We start from the raw sequence: 15796 nt of genomic DNA, 5'->3' as shown, positions 1-15796 counted from the left end.
TAACCATCCAACACATAAATCCTCCCAACTTCCCCGATTGGCTACTTTAAGCCCCACATTAGCAACTTCTTCACAAAATATAATTTAAAATAGAAAATAACACATTTTTCGCTTAAAAAAATAAAAAAAAAAAAGTAAAATATTATTGAAAAATTTAAATTGTATCTTCCTGCTTTAAAAAATAATCAAAGAAGAATAAATAAGTGAAATAAAATTTAAAAAAAAAGCGTAATACAACCAGCCTATAAGTGCCCCCCCTTACCCTTCTCGTTACCTCAATGATCTAATCTGAATTATTACAAATAAAAAGAATATTCATTGAAACAGCGAAAAGCATTCATGCTGCCCAGAAAGCGAGAGGGGAAATATCCCTACAGATTTTCCCTATGGAGGTACCTTTTTTACCGGGACCTTTTTTTCCGGGACCTTTTTTTCCAGGGACCCTTTTTTCCGTACCTTTTTTTCCAGGTACCTTTTTTTCCGGGACCTTTTTTTCCGTACCTTTATTTCCGGGACCTTTTTTTCGGTCTACCCTCGATGTGTGGCCCGCGGCTGCAATCTGAACAAAATGAGAAAAAAATTAAATATTTGTTTTTGAAGAATAATAAAAAAAATTCGGTAATTTAAATTTACACTTTTAAGTTTTTGACGCACCCAATCTCAATCAATGTAGTTTTTCGATGGTTACGGATTGCAGCATAGTTTTAAAAATCCCTTTTAATACATCATTATTACGAATTTTAATTACCACTTTTGACGCTTTTCGTATGACTTTTCAGTAGTTATTGCTACCCATTTTCAAGTAGTTTCTGAAATAGCGATTTTTGAACGCTTTATTTGTGCAAACTTCATGGAAAATCTAAATGATCCTTTCTTCAACAGTTATTGCTGCACATTTCCGCCCGGTTTTTAAAACTTCGATATTTTAGCACGATATTATTGCGAATTGCGAGTAAAGAATCGCTCATTTAGGTAACCATTTTTTGACATGGCTTACTTGTAACGATTTTATCGCAAATAAAATTATTTTTCAATCGTTATTTTAGAAATTATTGCTACACATTTTTACAAGGTTTTGAAAGTACCGACATTTTTTATACGCTATTGCGACATTTTAATTTCAAATCCGGCATTTAAATTACATAAAATTTTGATGGACCTAATTTACTCCAATTTCATCTGAAATATAAAAGTATTTTGGTCATTGTTTTAGTAGTTATTACGCTTTCCCTGTGATTTAAAAAGATTATGATATTTTTAATACTATGGTTTGACAGCAAGCGAGTTTTGAATCGCGCATTAAAATAATTATTTTTTATGTGCTCTGTTTGTGCCGATTTTATCATTTGCGTTGTACCGATTTTAACACGCATTTTTTAAGAGGTTTTTCGAACGTGTTTTTTCTTCTTTCCCGTTATTGCTCCATTTTTATTTGTGATTTAGAATATACCTGATATTTTCACACAATATTACAACTCGCGAAATTCGATTCAGTTTTAATTTTTTTTCGTAACTTAAAAAGTAATTACGTACCTTAGCCAAATCAACACCTTCCCGGGGAAAAAAAACGAGATGTGTTTATATTAAACGCGGTCCGTTTCGCAAAAAAAATAATTCAAAACACGGCATAATTCTTTAGTCCCATGAACGCGTGCAAGTTTAACAACACACATCGAACCTATTCTTTTTGTTCTCACATGTAATTTAAAAGTCATACATCGTAATTTGTATTTACGCTCTCTGAAAATTGCGCATTGCATTTCGTATTAACATTAACGAGATTTAAAAATAATCCATCGCGTTTCGTATTTACGGGATTTAAAATCACATATCGCGATTTGTGTTCTGGCTTTTAAAATATCATCCTTTGCTACTTTTCTCGCAATTAATATGCACGCGTTTTAAAAACCATATATCGCGATTCATATTCATGCATTTTAAAAATCAAGTGTTGTGAGTAGTCCTTTCGCAATTTAAAAGCCACACGATTCGTATTCACGCGATTTGACAGGCATCGAGTTTTTTATTTACGTAATTTAAAAATTACACATAGCAATTCGTATTCAAGCAATTAAAAAATAGCACATAGCAATTCATATTCAATCAATTAAAAAATAACACATCGCTATTTGTATTTCCGCGATTTAAAAACCCAGAAAGGAAGAACACCATCTAGGACAAATTCCAAAACTGATTATGTTATTTGCTCTAAGTTTAATACTACCCACAACAACAGCTTCTGTCGAAAGACTGTTTTCCAGAATGAATTTGGCCTGTTCAAAATTACAGAGTAGTCTTTAAATACAATCATTACATTTTCATTTAATGGCTCAAAAAATATCACATGATCAAGTAGATAAAATTATCACAATATTAAAAAATTTTGCAAATTACAGTATAATCATTAAGAAATTTTTTAAACCATTTTCTACCTTCTTGGAGCATTTTATATCATTTATGATTATATGCTGGGAAATGATTTGTAGATCATTAAATTCTAACTGTATAAAAAATTTAATCAAGATAAGTTTCGTAAAGTAATGTAAATTTTATTGATTGTTAATTGATTGTGTATTAATTGTAAATAGTAAGTGTTATGTTAAAAATATATTCGTCATAAAAAGTTGTAAACAAGTATCTTAATAGTTTTTTATTATTAAGGAATATAGTTCCTTAAAATTTAATGTGTTTTCTTTCTTTCTTTCCTCTCTCAGCCTCTTATTATTAATTTAAAATAAAAATGTCTGAAAAAGTAATGTCTTAAAGTACAGTCCCTAATAAATGCTAAATCTTATTTTCCACTTAAGGGGTTTTGTTTTAGTTTTTATAATTTTTAACCGTATAAACTTTCCTTAAATCAAAGTATTTAACTTGAATTTATATTAATAACTAGAATATTTATTTATTTAAAATTTAATTCTATGAAAAAAAATTTAACGTTAAAATTTATGTTTAAATGGACTTCTGTATTTTGTAGTGTGATAAAAAAAAATTTCAATTTTTCCATAGTTTTTTAATTATTTCAATTTATCTAAATTTTTTCTGATGAATTGATTCTGATTTTCGAATTCTGTTTTCCTTCTTAAGTAATCAGTTTTGCATTTTCTTATTTTAAACGCTTTAAAGTATTGCATTTTCTGCAAAGAGATTACAAGGTAAACCGAGAAAAAGAATTTAGTGTTATATAAACAATGATGTTTATATAACAATCACCACCAACAATTGCTTTCAATATGTCGGTCTAAACACTTTGGCATGCGGCCCTTCATTGGTCAATCTGCTGTGCATGTGGCCCTTCACTGAAAAAGGTTGTGCACCCCTAGTAGAGACAGGGCCGGATTAAGACCTTTTGAGGCCCTAAGCACTGAAAATATTTTGGTGCCCTCCCCCCTCTAACAATAAAAAATATACAGTGATCTCTCACTTATGCACCACCTCTTTTATGCACCTTTTTCATTTATACGACGATTTTTATAGGTCCCAGTACATTAGATAGGAAAATAATGATAAACATCCTTCGTTTATGCGTCGCTTTAAAAATAAATTTTTCAATTATGAGCCGAAATTTTTGGCTGGCATTTTAATTTTTGAATCCTTTAAATATTTTTTCTTTTAAAAAAAATGTTTTAAATTAAAAGTGAAGCAAATGAGCAATCCTTGTTACAGATAAAAAGAAATATATGTTGTTAGATCCTATTGAATTTGCTTCCCCCTGTGACCTTTTCATTTTTGCTGTTTCTGGAAAGAGATTCTTTCTAAAATTTTGAATAGGGTGTCTTATCCTTTACACCAACAACAATGAAAGCCCATTCATCTTTCAGAAAATGACCAATTCCTCTTGTCCAGAGGTTAGTTTTACCCTCATGCTGTTTTCTAGAAAAAGAAGACACCTGGGATACGAAAGATGAAAGAGACCGCGATCACTTACTTGCAGTCAGATGGACATTATGAGTACATCAACTTATTGTGCAGCATATTATGACGTCAAGTATTTTTCTTAGAAATTTATCATGTGATATGTTTCACCCCCTCCCATAAAACTCAAACTTTTTGTGAAGAACTGTTCATTTATATCTAACTAAAACTTGTGAATGATGAGAACGTAGTGGATGATACTGACGAGATGATAAAGTTTCTCCAAATCACACAGCAGTATTGAAAGCTTTAGACACTATTCCTGACTATTTACAATTTAATTTTGCTTTTGAAACACCCCCTTATCCCATTTATAAGAACTGGAAAAAACTGTTTTCGAATAACGTCGGCGAAAACAAATACAAACATGTATTAAGATTATTTTGTAAGAAAATAAATTGTCTTAAGGCATGTTAAATTTTTTCTTTGTATAATTATAGTAAATACCAAAACAGTATAAATATTAACATTTAATCTTTAGAAACATATTTATTCATGTTGTCACTGCAATTTGCGTTGTGTTTTAGAATTTTGAAGTTTTTCACTTATGCGCCTTTTTCTCTTGGCCCCTTACACCGGTGCATAAGTGAGAGTTCACTGTATCTAGTACTAAGTCACGTGTTAATTCAAAATATAAAATAAAAAAAATTTTGTAAAAAAAAAATCTTTATTCAAATTAAATCAAAAATTTTTTTTAAATAATATAATCAATTGAAAACTTTTCAATTAATATTAAAAAATAACTTATGTTTATTGGTATGTGCAAAAAAGCAAACACTTTGAATAACTTATGATCGAAAGTTTGAACTTTTATTTACTAAGACTCAAAATACTTTAAATTAGAAAAACAGACACGTACTTTTTCTAAAAAAAGCATACCTTTTTTTTTTCAATTGATTCAAATTCTTGACTCTCGAAATAAATGACCATATCTTTTCAAACGAACTAAAAAAATTTATCTCACAATAATAAAATTCATTTACCTAAAAACAGTTCCTTGTCAAAAATGATTTGTAAGAAATATTAATCATTTTATATTATTTTATTTACTAAGAGAATAGTCGAAAGAACTTTAAATTGAAAATTTAACAAATGTCATTTTAAATGACAAAATACAAAATTTAATCTGTACTAAATCAATCAAATAAACCTGAATCTTTCAATTTTAAAATAGTTATATATTTAACATTTAATTTCTCAAGAACTTTTCGACAGATTTTGTTCAAATTTTGTATTTTACTATTTAAATTAATATTCTTTAAAATTATGTAATAATTTGTATATTTTTGAATTCAAAATTGTTCCGACTATTAATAATAAATAATTTTTTAAAAAAATATTTTTGACAGGGAATTATTTTTAGGTTAATGAATTTTATTATTAAGTGCAAAAATTTTTCAATTTGTTTCAAAAGTTCTCGAACATGGCAAAATGCATGAAAACTGCAATTAAGTAAAGGAGCCCAAACTTTCAACCTAAAAAATCTTTTGGGATCTTAATTTCCATATTGTGAATACCATCCATATTTTGAGAGACGAATATCCAAATTCAACAACATATACATATGTAGGTAGAGGTAGCACGTTTGCCCGATTTCATAACTTAAAAAAATATCTTCTGCACCAACTAATTAGCATATTTTAAGTTTGGCCCTCAAACCATTTAGATTGAGATCTAGTAAGTTAAAATCCGATCATTAAATCAAGAGTTATTCAGGTTTTTTACTTTTTTTATTTTACGCACTGTATACAATAACAGATAACTTTTACAAATAATACTGCTTTTCATTATTCCCTTTTCCTTATTAAACCTAATATATTAATAATGATAGGAAGAGAAATGAAGGGAAAAAATAGTGATGATTAATTTTATAAATGCAACAATTATCTTAAATGATCCCATAAAATCTGGAATAAAAATCAGAAATGAACTTATTTCATAATAACAACTCACTCTAGATTGCATCTGTGGAAAACAGAACTAATTATCTAATAGAATTATTACTATTTTGTTTAATATTTTGGACATTCTCGTAGTTAGTTGACCTGTCAAAGTCAAAGGTACAGAAGAGCTTAAGAGCAATAAATAACTATCAATTAAATCTTAATTTGACTAGTAAAAAAATAATAGAATTATTACTATTTTGTTTAATATTTTGGACATTCTCGTAGTTAGTTAACCTGTCAAAGTCAAAGGTACAGAAGAGCTTAAGAGCAATAAATAACTATCAATTAAATCTTAATTTGACTAGTAAAAAAATGACCTTTTAGAAAAAATGATAGAAATCACTTAAAACTACTGCATTAAACCTGTACTTAAAACTCTCATAAGTGATAGCAGTAACTTTGGTCTGATAAAGCTGTTACAGTAAATAAAAACTCTGTTCTCAATAAGTAAATAAATGTATAAACAAAATACTGTAAATAACTATAAATTCAATGATCAGATTTTCATTTACAAATTCGGAACATTCGTGTTTTTATAATACAAAACAAAAACATAAGTATAGCAACAATGAATATAATATAAAAACTAAACTTAAATAATAATCAGTAGAAAATAACAAACCATCATTTTTAATTTATTCACTTTTTTTTGTCTTACGATATTTTTTATTCCTGTATGCATACGCGTACATAATACCACATTAGTTTTATAGAAAATAATTTTAGGTTTGGAAAAATATAATCCTTAGAAACATAAACAGAAGTATTGTATGCAATTTTATTAAACCTACTAAAATCTATTTTGCCTACTAAAATTTTATGTACTAAATATTTTACATATTCTTTACAACATTTAAAGACAAATTCGTAAAATAAATCGAAGTAAAATTTGTGTATTGTTACCTAAAATTTTTATTTTAAATCGAATAACTATTTTAATTATAACGTCATAGAATGAAATTTATTTCGATAAGATCAATCATTTAAAAAATTTAATTACTTCTTAAAACTTATAATACGGCATCATCCCCTCTTAAAAAATACGTCACATTGTATTTTTAACAAAAACTTGAAATTTGTTTTTATTACTTTTGAGTATTGTTGTGTGATAGAATGCTTAAAATGTAAAAAAAAATATATATATAATTTTTAATAATTGTAATTTTATTTTTACATTTAAGTTTAATTAATTTTTTATTATTAAAATATAATAATTTTTTAGGAAAATTAAACTCTTCACTTATATTGATTTAGACACAATCAATATTGATCGATAAATAATAATTATTGATAAAATTATTTGAAGGGTTTAGCTACTACCTGAAGCAACATCAGCTTTACACAATTACAGCAGCTTTCAAAAGCAATAATTTAGAATAATGTTTTAGTAGAATAAACTTTTTCTGTGCATTTATGTAGGATGCAGTGCACTCACGTTCTGTGCATTCACGTATACACGGGGGTGTGTAAATACGAGAAATTAGTTACTGATTGTAGCATAAATAATGTTATTGGTTAAAAATTATGTCAATCAAGAAACTTTTCTTTTCCTAGACCTCCCACTTTCTTCAATCTTATAAGTCACCATTTATTTGTATCTCTACTCCCCCCCCCCCCTCGAAAGGAAGATAATTTGAATTTTCTGAGATATGCACCCTTTTTTTCTTTTGAAGAAAAAAAGAAAAAAAAGAAGGGGGAATGAGTCCCCTAGGATGCTTAAAGATATCTGAGATGAAAGGATGTTCTCTGTCTGTAGTAAATCAATCGGTTACACTTGTCTTGTCCTTAAAGTGTTTCTTCTCAGAAAATTTAGCTTTGTATTCTAACACATATGTTGGTGACAATCACGGTGGTCCTTTTCAGGAACCTTCGAATTCATGGAATCGAATGCTGGCACTATACAGCTTTTGTTGTTTTACGTTGGGGTTGTTTGTTATAGACAGAAAGCAAGATCAGGTTAAATTGAACCACGTTTCCCAGAAGTCTGTTACTTATAATAAAATAACAGGGAACAACAATATTTTTCCCACTCGTTCATGCGGAATGACCAATTTTTATTTTAAGAAAAAGTTAAATGGATAATGGAAATACCTTAACTAATTATTTATTTATTTCAATCTGATTTACACACGAGCTACAAGTTAAGAGCTACAAGTTAAAATTAAGCATTACTATTAATTAACTATAAAAAAATTTTTTAGTGACAGAAATAATATTATTATATTTAAAATATTTACATGTTCAAATTATCATTATAATAAAAGTTGATGAAATTACACACATATATTGTATATATATATAATCATTATCATTAAGGATTTTCCTTATTAGTTATTAAACATATTTTAAAATTCAATTAATAAAAATATCTTTCTTAAATTTGCTATTTATTTTTAATTTAAAATTTTCAGTACTTTTCTTATTTCTTAATTATAATTTTTACAAATTTCGTTATAAGATGCACAAAATATAGTTTGCTTGCACTAAACAAAATTCGATGATTGAAAATTTGATTTTATTGCTACTTATTTCTTACATTTGCTTTCAAAATTAAATTAATTTTAATGGGTACTCTTCTTAACGTATTTTTCATCGTCAACGAACATCCGTTTCACATGGATAATTTACACATCTTTTGTGCTCAACTTTTATAACATTTGTTTTTATACAAGACTCTAAGGACTAAGGAACCTATAATTCTTCCCTTATTCAAAACCTAGCTGCTTGCATTCATATTACGTAGTGTATACTTTAAATCGTAAAATCTAGTTTCGATATTCGATATATATAGATAAAAAAAATCATAAGTGATGCAAAGTGTGTGGTCATATTTTTCGCAAATTTAACCTCTCCTCCACAAAGAAATTTCGAAAAATGATATTTAAACACAGCTCCTTTTTCTTAATTTAGTGAATAAAAAAAATTATTTGACGTAAATTTTTGCAGCACAACCTTTACGTAATTTGATGACTTCTTTTCCAGTTGCAATGAGAATATAATTAAAAATATAATATAAGCAAATATTTTATGTAGCATAAACAAAAACAGGCACAACATGGATTTTTTTTTCACATCAAAAATCACATTTTTTACATCATGAAACCATTGCATCAAAATTTTGTAAATCAAATTTTTTTTTTCATAAAAATATCAAATTGCCGGAGTATTAACTTGCTACAACTGCGAAAAATATTCTGTAAACATGAATCGTAGCAGTATGTTATGGAATCATCGTAATGGATAAATAAATAGAGCTTTTATCGCATAGAAATTCACTACCTAATTTTATTATAAGACCGAAAATTTTTGATACAAAACATCTTTCGTTTTTTTTTCTTTTATTATGTGTGTTTCTTTTATTATGTTCTTTTATTATGTGTATCCACTCTTAAAATGGAAGCTCAAAATAATAAATTTATTATCAATGTTTCAAAAAAAAAATATATGTACTGCGAACATTTAGTTAGGCTCTGTGGTGCCCCTCTATCCTCTGGTGCCCTAAGCACGTGCTTAGTGATGGTTAATCCGGCCTTGAGTAGAGAACCGATTATCCGGAGCAATTGGGACCATCGCGATTCCGGATAACTGATTTTTCCGGTTTGCTATAAAAAGCCTTTTTTTTATTGTTTATCAAACCTAACGTAAAAAAATATTATTTAGAAATAGTTTTAAAAAGAAGAAAAAAACGATAAAGTCATGCATAATATATAAGTTTAATAAGATGATAAGGAAAAAAATAATGAAATTAAAAATGTATACAGAAATATATACTTTCTTCCCTTTTTTTTCCTTCTAGAAATGGGGAGAAAATTTATGGAATTTCGTTCTGGTTTCTGGATAAGAGGTTCTGTACTGTATAAGCTAGGGGTGCACAACCTTTTTGAGTGAAGGGCCGCTTGCACAGCAGGTTGGCTAACGAAGGGCCGCGCATGTATTTAGACATGTTAATGACAAATATAGTAATGTTTATTTAAACATTCGCGTCCTATTTTTTTTTATCAATAAACTTAGTGATATATTTGTAAAAAATTAAAGGTGTTCCATTATTAGCAGGGTTGGGGTTTTGGACAGGACACGTGGGTTTTACTGTCTTAAACTGGGTAAAACTGTCCTAAACTGGGTAAAACTGTCTTAAAGTGTCCAAAACCTTGAACTTTGGTAAAAGGTAAAAATTCTATAGATGTAACCATTGTACACATAGTAATTACATGTATCAATAAATATTTGATATTTTTTATACAATTTACTATAACTTATTAAAAGAAAATAATAAAATATAATAGGAAAAAGTTTATAATTTTTGAAGCTCCACAATTCATTGAACAACAAAAGTGAATACCTAATCCTTTAAATATAAATATGCTTTTAATACTGATAAATAATATTTTTGCATAAGGTTAAATATGGCAATATTAAAAAATAATAATTTTTCTCAAAAAAAATACTAAATTTGTTCAAAAATTAACCTTCTATTTTTCACAATATTTTTTAAATTTTTTCTTAATAATTTTTGCATTACAGGATGATAAAAAAGACATCTATTTAAAAAAAATTGTTTTTAAATATAAATATATTAGTTTAAATTGAAAATACAAAGTAACTGAAAAATGTATTAACAGTTTTGAAGGGCATAACATCAGTTTCAGTTACTGACACTGGTGATGTATCACCACTATGCTGAAAGAATTGAACATGAATGAAATAAAAGTATTCTTGAATAGTACTATAGATAAATAAACCTGTTTATGTTGAACCAAGTACTTAGTCCCTAATATTTTAACCTGTATGGCAAGGCCAAACTTCAGTTATGCACTATTGAATGAGAGGACCAATTGAACTTGATTACTGATTAATCTTCCTTTGTTTAAATTGAAGAGTCAAACAATATTAATGAAACATTATACTTTTAAAAACAAATATTCTCTAGTATATTTAATTATCAATAAGTTATTAGTTCTATGTTTATTTTACCTCTTAAATATTGTTCAGAAAAAATTGTGACATAATTTGAGTAAAGGGGTTTTGGCAGTTTAAGACAGTTTTGGACAAAGGGGTTTTGGACAGGACGGTTTAAACCAGGGTTTAAACTGTGGATTAATCCATACTGTCCTAAACCTTGCCAACCCTGAATTAGAAAATTGCTTAAAAAAAATTGCTATTTTTATCATATGAACCGTAGATTTAAGAAAATAAATAAACATTGAAAAAAAGAAACGTTTTTTTTTTTTAAATCATATCATGCAATGCGAAAATTTCTTTTAGAATTAAATCCTAATAAATAAAAAAAAAATGCAATGCCCACAGAATGAAAGTAGGAAAAAATTTAGTCATAATTAAGTAATATAAATTCAAATTAAATATTTTAATTGAAGAAAAACAAAACTGTGATAGTTCAAAATAAACTTCAATGCTTATTTTGTTATGTACTTTATTATTTCATTTTATTAATTATTAGATTTTCTTTATCGTAAACATTTTCCTTTTTTTTAATCAAAAAAGATCACTTAAGAAACAAAAAATTGAAATCTTAACTACAAACAGTGAGCAGTTTAAAAATTCACGTTTTCTTCCATTTTATGAATTTCTCAAGTTGCAATAACATTACATTTAAATTAGGGATGTAACGAGTATTTGGCCCTTCTGTGAAAAATTCAGTTGGTTGAATGATCTGTCAAATATTCGGCAGAATATTTTTTAGAAATGTATTTCTCTAAGTTTTTTTTATTTTTGAATTTTTCATAGATATTACTTTTTAAAAAAAAAATAGAAAAATTATAATCAGATATGTCAATATTGTAATTTTTTCGATACTTTGAGAACTGAGAAGGATTTTTTTCCATTTTTTGCTGTTTTTATTATAATCAAGTATTTTACAGAACGTCTCATACTATTGATTTATTATCACTCTTTCCCTGTACAGTAATATAAAGAAACAGTAACATAGAAAAGTGTGATTTTCAGTATTAAAGTTTTATTTCAGGAACTAAGAAAAATTTGTTTTTTTCTGCTTTTCTTTTTTTAGACATTTTTATTATGCCAGCATTTTTTTTAAAAAATAAAGTTTCTAATAAAATTTATTTTATGGCAATTTTTTTTCTTCTAAAATTATGGCAATGAGAAAAATTTAAATTGAGATTTTCTGCATAAGATTTTCATTTAAAAAATTAAGAACGTTTTTGTTTTTTCTAAATTTTTATTTTCTTTAAATAAAAAAAACTTTTTTTTAGACGTTTTTATTATAACGCATTACTTTTTAATAGCAGTTCTGTTGACTTAATTCTTTTTTCTTGGCTTTTTCTGGTAATTGGAAAACTGAGATGTTAAGCTTTAAAATTTTCTTCCAAAAATTAAAATTGATTTTTATGCTCTCTTGTTTCGCTTTGCGACATTTTAAAAAACATTCTTGATTGGCCTTATTTTTAGAGTTAATTTAAGAATATGTTTTTCCAGGAAATATTATTCTGAGCATTGAAAAGTTAGTTTCAGTGTTGCTATGCTGCTAAAAGATTTTGCTATTTGGCCCCAAGTGTACGGTGTTCAGTCGATTTTTTTTTCTTTTTTTTTTGCCGAATATTTGGTTATTGACCAAATCACAATTCATTACCACATTTGACCAAATCATATTCATTGCGGAAAAAAAGAAGGAAAAATAACTAGGATTTGCGATAAAACTGTACTGAAATACCGTATCAAAAAGTAATTATTTAATTGTGCGAATAACAATCAAGTGTCTTAGTAACATCATAGTTAAATAACGGGATCATCAAAATCATGTGGAAAAGTATAGAAATAATTGGGGGGGGGGAATTACTTATATTTATGCTGAACTCAGCACGAATAAAGCTTGTCAAATGAACAATTTAAAATTTGCATGACGTAATAGAACAACTGAAATTTTTTATAATACGTGGGAACGCATAGCAATAACTGCCGAAAAAATTGTTGAAAAAAAGAAAGAATTGCCAAAAAAAAAAAAAAAAAAGACAAAAAATCACTTTGATTTAAGATGAAATCGTCACAAAAAAAGTGTACCAAAAAGTGATTATTTAAATGGGCAATCTGAAACTCGCGTCGAGATTTTTGAAATCATGTAGAAAAGCGGAAATAACTGTTTAAAATAAATCATTTATATTTTCCATAAAATCGGCTTAAAGAAACGGTGTTAAACGTACATTTACTAAAGAATCTGTTAAAATTGATTGTGTCAAAACGCGATGACTTAAAACTGCGATTAAAAATTGCAATTTTAAATTTTTTTTTTGTGTTTAGAAGCTCTCTCAGGCCGCACTTCAGTAGCCGAAGGGCCGCAGGTTGTGCACCCCTAGTATAAGCAATCTGTACGAAAATTCTATTTCAATAGGCATTTTTTTACGAAACTTACATAAAAAAAAAAATTATAAGTAGAGATCAGTAGTAGAAGAAAAATCACTATTCAGATGGATAATAATAAGAACTCATGGTTATTACCAAAAATGAAAAATTGTAATATTGATCATAAAGTATTAAGCGGGCCGTGATTCAGAAAAAAAACATTCAATAGCTTAAATAAATTAAGCTATATAAAATCATAATTATAGTAATATGTAATGCAAGTATTGTGTATGAGTTACTATCTATTAAAATGTCACCAATGACAAAAAATAAGCTTGTCCCAGGTTTTTGGCAGTTTATGAAAGTTTTCGATTGGTTTTTATCGTGTCATGTCAAATACCAGTTTCTAACACAAAAAAACCAATTCCGAATACTGTTCTGCCCATATTGCAATGATTAACTTTTTAAGAGATCATACTTCATAGTATATTTTATTTCATAACCATTGCCAATCTAATTTTGAGTTTTCACCTACCAATGTTCAAATCTATAGCCTTGTAATTATGAAATTAATCAAGAAGACATCAGAATTTCTGAATCAAGTATTGTAACAAATATGCCTTCGTGGTGGACTTTTTGGTAGAACTAACCAACATTTGCATATAGACCAGCAAACCTCCCAAGGTTAGTTTTAGGCAAAGGAACTCTAACCCATGATTCGTCAGTCACTGAGAATATTTTATAAACTTTTCCAATTGGTATTTTTTATGAAGTTATTTTTAGTTTCTCATGATTTTGGTGCAGATCATGATTAGAAAACATTTCCGAAAATGTCGCTTTTAAGTCATTTTCCTTATTTTCTTCTAAAAAGATAAAAAGTTGAGAAAACAAGCGAGATATCTCATTGTAAAGTAATACCGAAAAAATTAGTATATTCAAATTTTGATGTACTGAATCATACACAACATGAATACTCACTATTGCTTTATGACGAAGTTCTATTCCATATTTCAATTGTTCTTTTTTTTCTTCACACAATTTCTAATTAGGCTCTCTATCAGTATGATGATGAAAATAAAGACATTAGAATAAAATAATATTCATACAAATAAACTGAATAAATATTTTTTACAAATACTCTTTGTATAATATTTGTTCAAGATTCAAATGTTACCCAGTATTTAGTTGCTTATTTCTACCCACCTGCATTATTCACGATCGCAAAGAACTATAGAGGGCGTAGTTGTATGAGACGAATGGATGGGTGGCCTAATGTAAACTATAACAAGCGTCCTTAAACCGGAAAAAATTTTGAAAATTTCTGGTGTATCCCTCCGCTTATGTTATGACTACGAGGCGATGTGCGAACAAGCCTAATATTCTATGCAGTTTTGTTATTGTAATTTGGGTTCAAATCTAAACATAATTGTACCATTCATAAGAGCTTTCAGAAATGTATTGATTCTCAGAGGTCGTAAGGCCAAAAAAAATTTTGGAAAGTTAATATCTCATTGGGAATAATTCTTAAGGTTTGAAATGTTTTGTATTTTTTCCCTTATTTATACATTTGAATAAAATGTCGCCAAAAATATCTTTTTAAGTTAGCCTAATTAGAAAATATTCAAATGATTATAATTTTAACATGATCATGCTGAAGTTAAAAGACTGAGAGAAAGAACTCGGTACATGTGGAATACTGCAAAAGATATGATGCAATAATATGATGGAGCGTTTTTTTCAATCTGCGGGGTAAAAATATATCGGAAGCAGTAACCCAGAAGTCTTGCGAGAGCAATTTAACCACTAGCGCCACCACCCTTAGCTTTACACGATCACCCATCCATAGCTGCGATTTCTGTATGAACAATCATTCAGACGATCCTGAGGAAGAGACGTCTGTTATATGTAGCGTTTAGCATTGTAACGTTCCTTCTTTATTGTGACTTATAAAATATAAGAAAGAAACTTTTTTGATAATCTTTCTTATGCAGACAAAAACAAAATGGTATATCTTTTTTTATCAAAGGAACATCCAAACCACATCGGAAAATATTTATAAATTAACAGAAAAAAATTATGCACCTTGTAAAAATATGTACTTCTTAACTCTAATAGAATTAATACCTAATGCCAACGAGGTCGTTTTACTGAATTTAATGATATTGGAGATCGAAATGAACTACAGGTCAGGTAACGTAGAGCAAAACTCTCTACCTATGGTAACACTTCGCAAGAAAGGGTCTCTATCTTCATAGGAATTGGTAACTAATTTTAAACCATAGTTTCTACTACAGAATGGCAACAAGGAGATGATAACGTCGGATCAATGGGCTTTTCGCATTGTGATTGGCTGTTGCCTATCACTCAAGTCGTCGTCGTCGAAGTAAAATTATGTACCTAATATAATATAACGCAATTTTACTAATATCTTAATTGTTTATAATTTTTGCGTGAATTTCTTCATTTATAATTTAAATGGCAAATATTTTCAATGTTTTTCTACATTTTTTTTCTTATTTTTTAAAAATGAAAGGTCAATTTACTTTTGAATGAATTTTGTTTTGAATCAATATCTTATAGAAGTCTGTATTTGCTGATTATGACTTACTTTCTCATCTTCAAAC

General features: G+C 27.8%; 1 protein-coding gene across 3 annotated transcripts in view; it reads right to left on the bottom strand.

The window, feature by feature from the left end:
* The window catches only part of LOC147804364 (uncharacterized), a 173153-nt gene extending 158687 nt beyond the window's left edge, over positions 1–14466 (bottom strand). For 2 of the 3 annotated variants that reach the window (XM_087152413.1, XM_087152414.1), the window contains exon 1: positions 14151–14466. The gene's annotated coding sequence lies outside the window, so the exon portion shown is untranslated. Of the gene's footprint in view, positions 1–7181; positions 7271–14150 lie in introns of those variants that run through there. The other variant, XM_087152416.1, reaches the window with a different exon arrangement.
* Positions 14467–15796: the final 1330 nt, after the last annotated feature.

This window comes from Parasteatoda tepidariorum, chromosome 9 (assembly GCF_982258835.1).
Source record: "Parasteatoda tepidariorum strain Cologne lab strain chromosome 9, Ptep-v5.0, whole genome shotgun sequence".
Classification (NCBI taxonomy): Eukaryota; Metazoa; Arthropoda; class Arachnida; order Araneae; family Theridiidae; genus Parasteatoda; species Parasteatoda tepidariorum.
The sequence above is the reverse complement of the archived record's forward strand: the minus strand, read 5'-3'. Positions and strand labels throughout refer to the sequence as shown.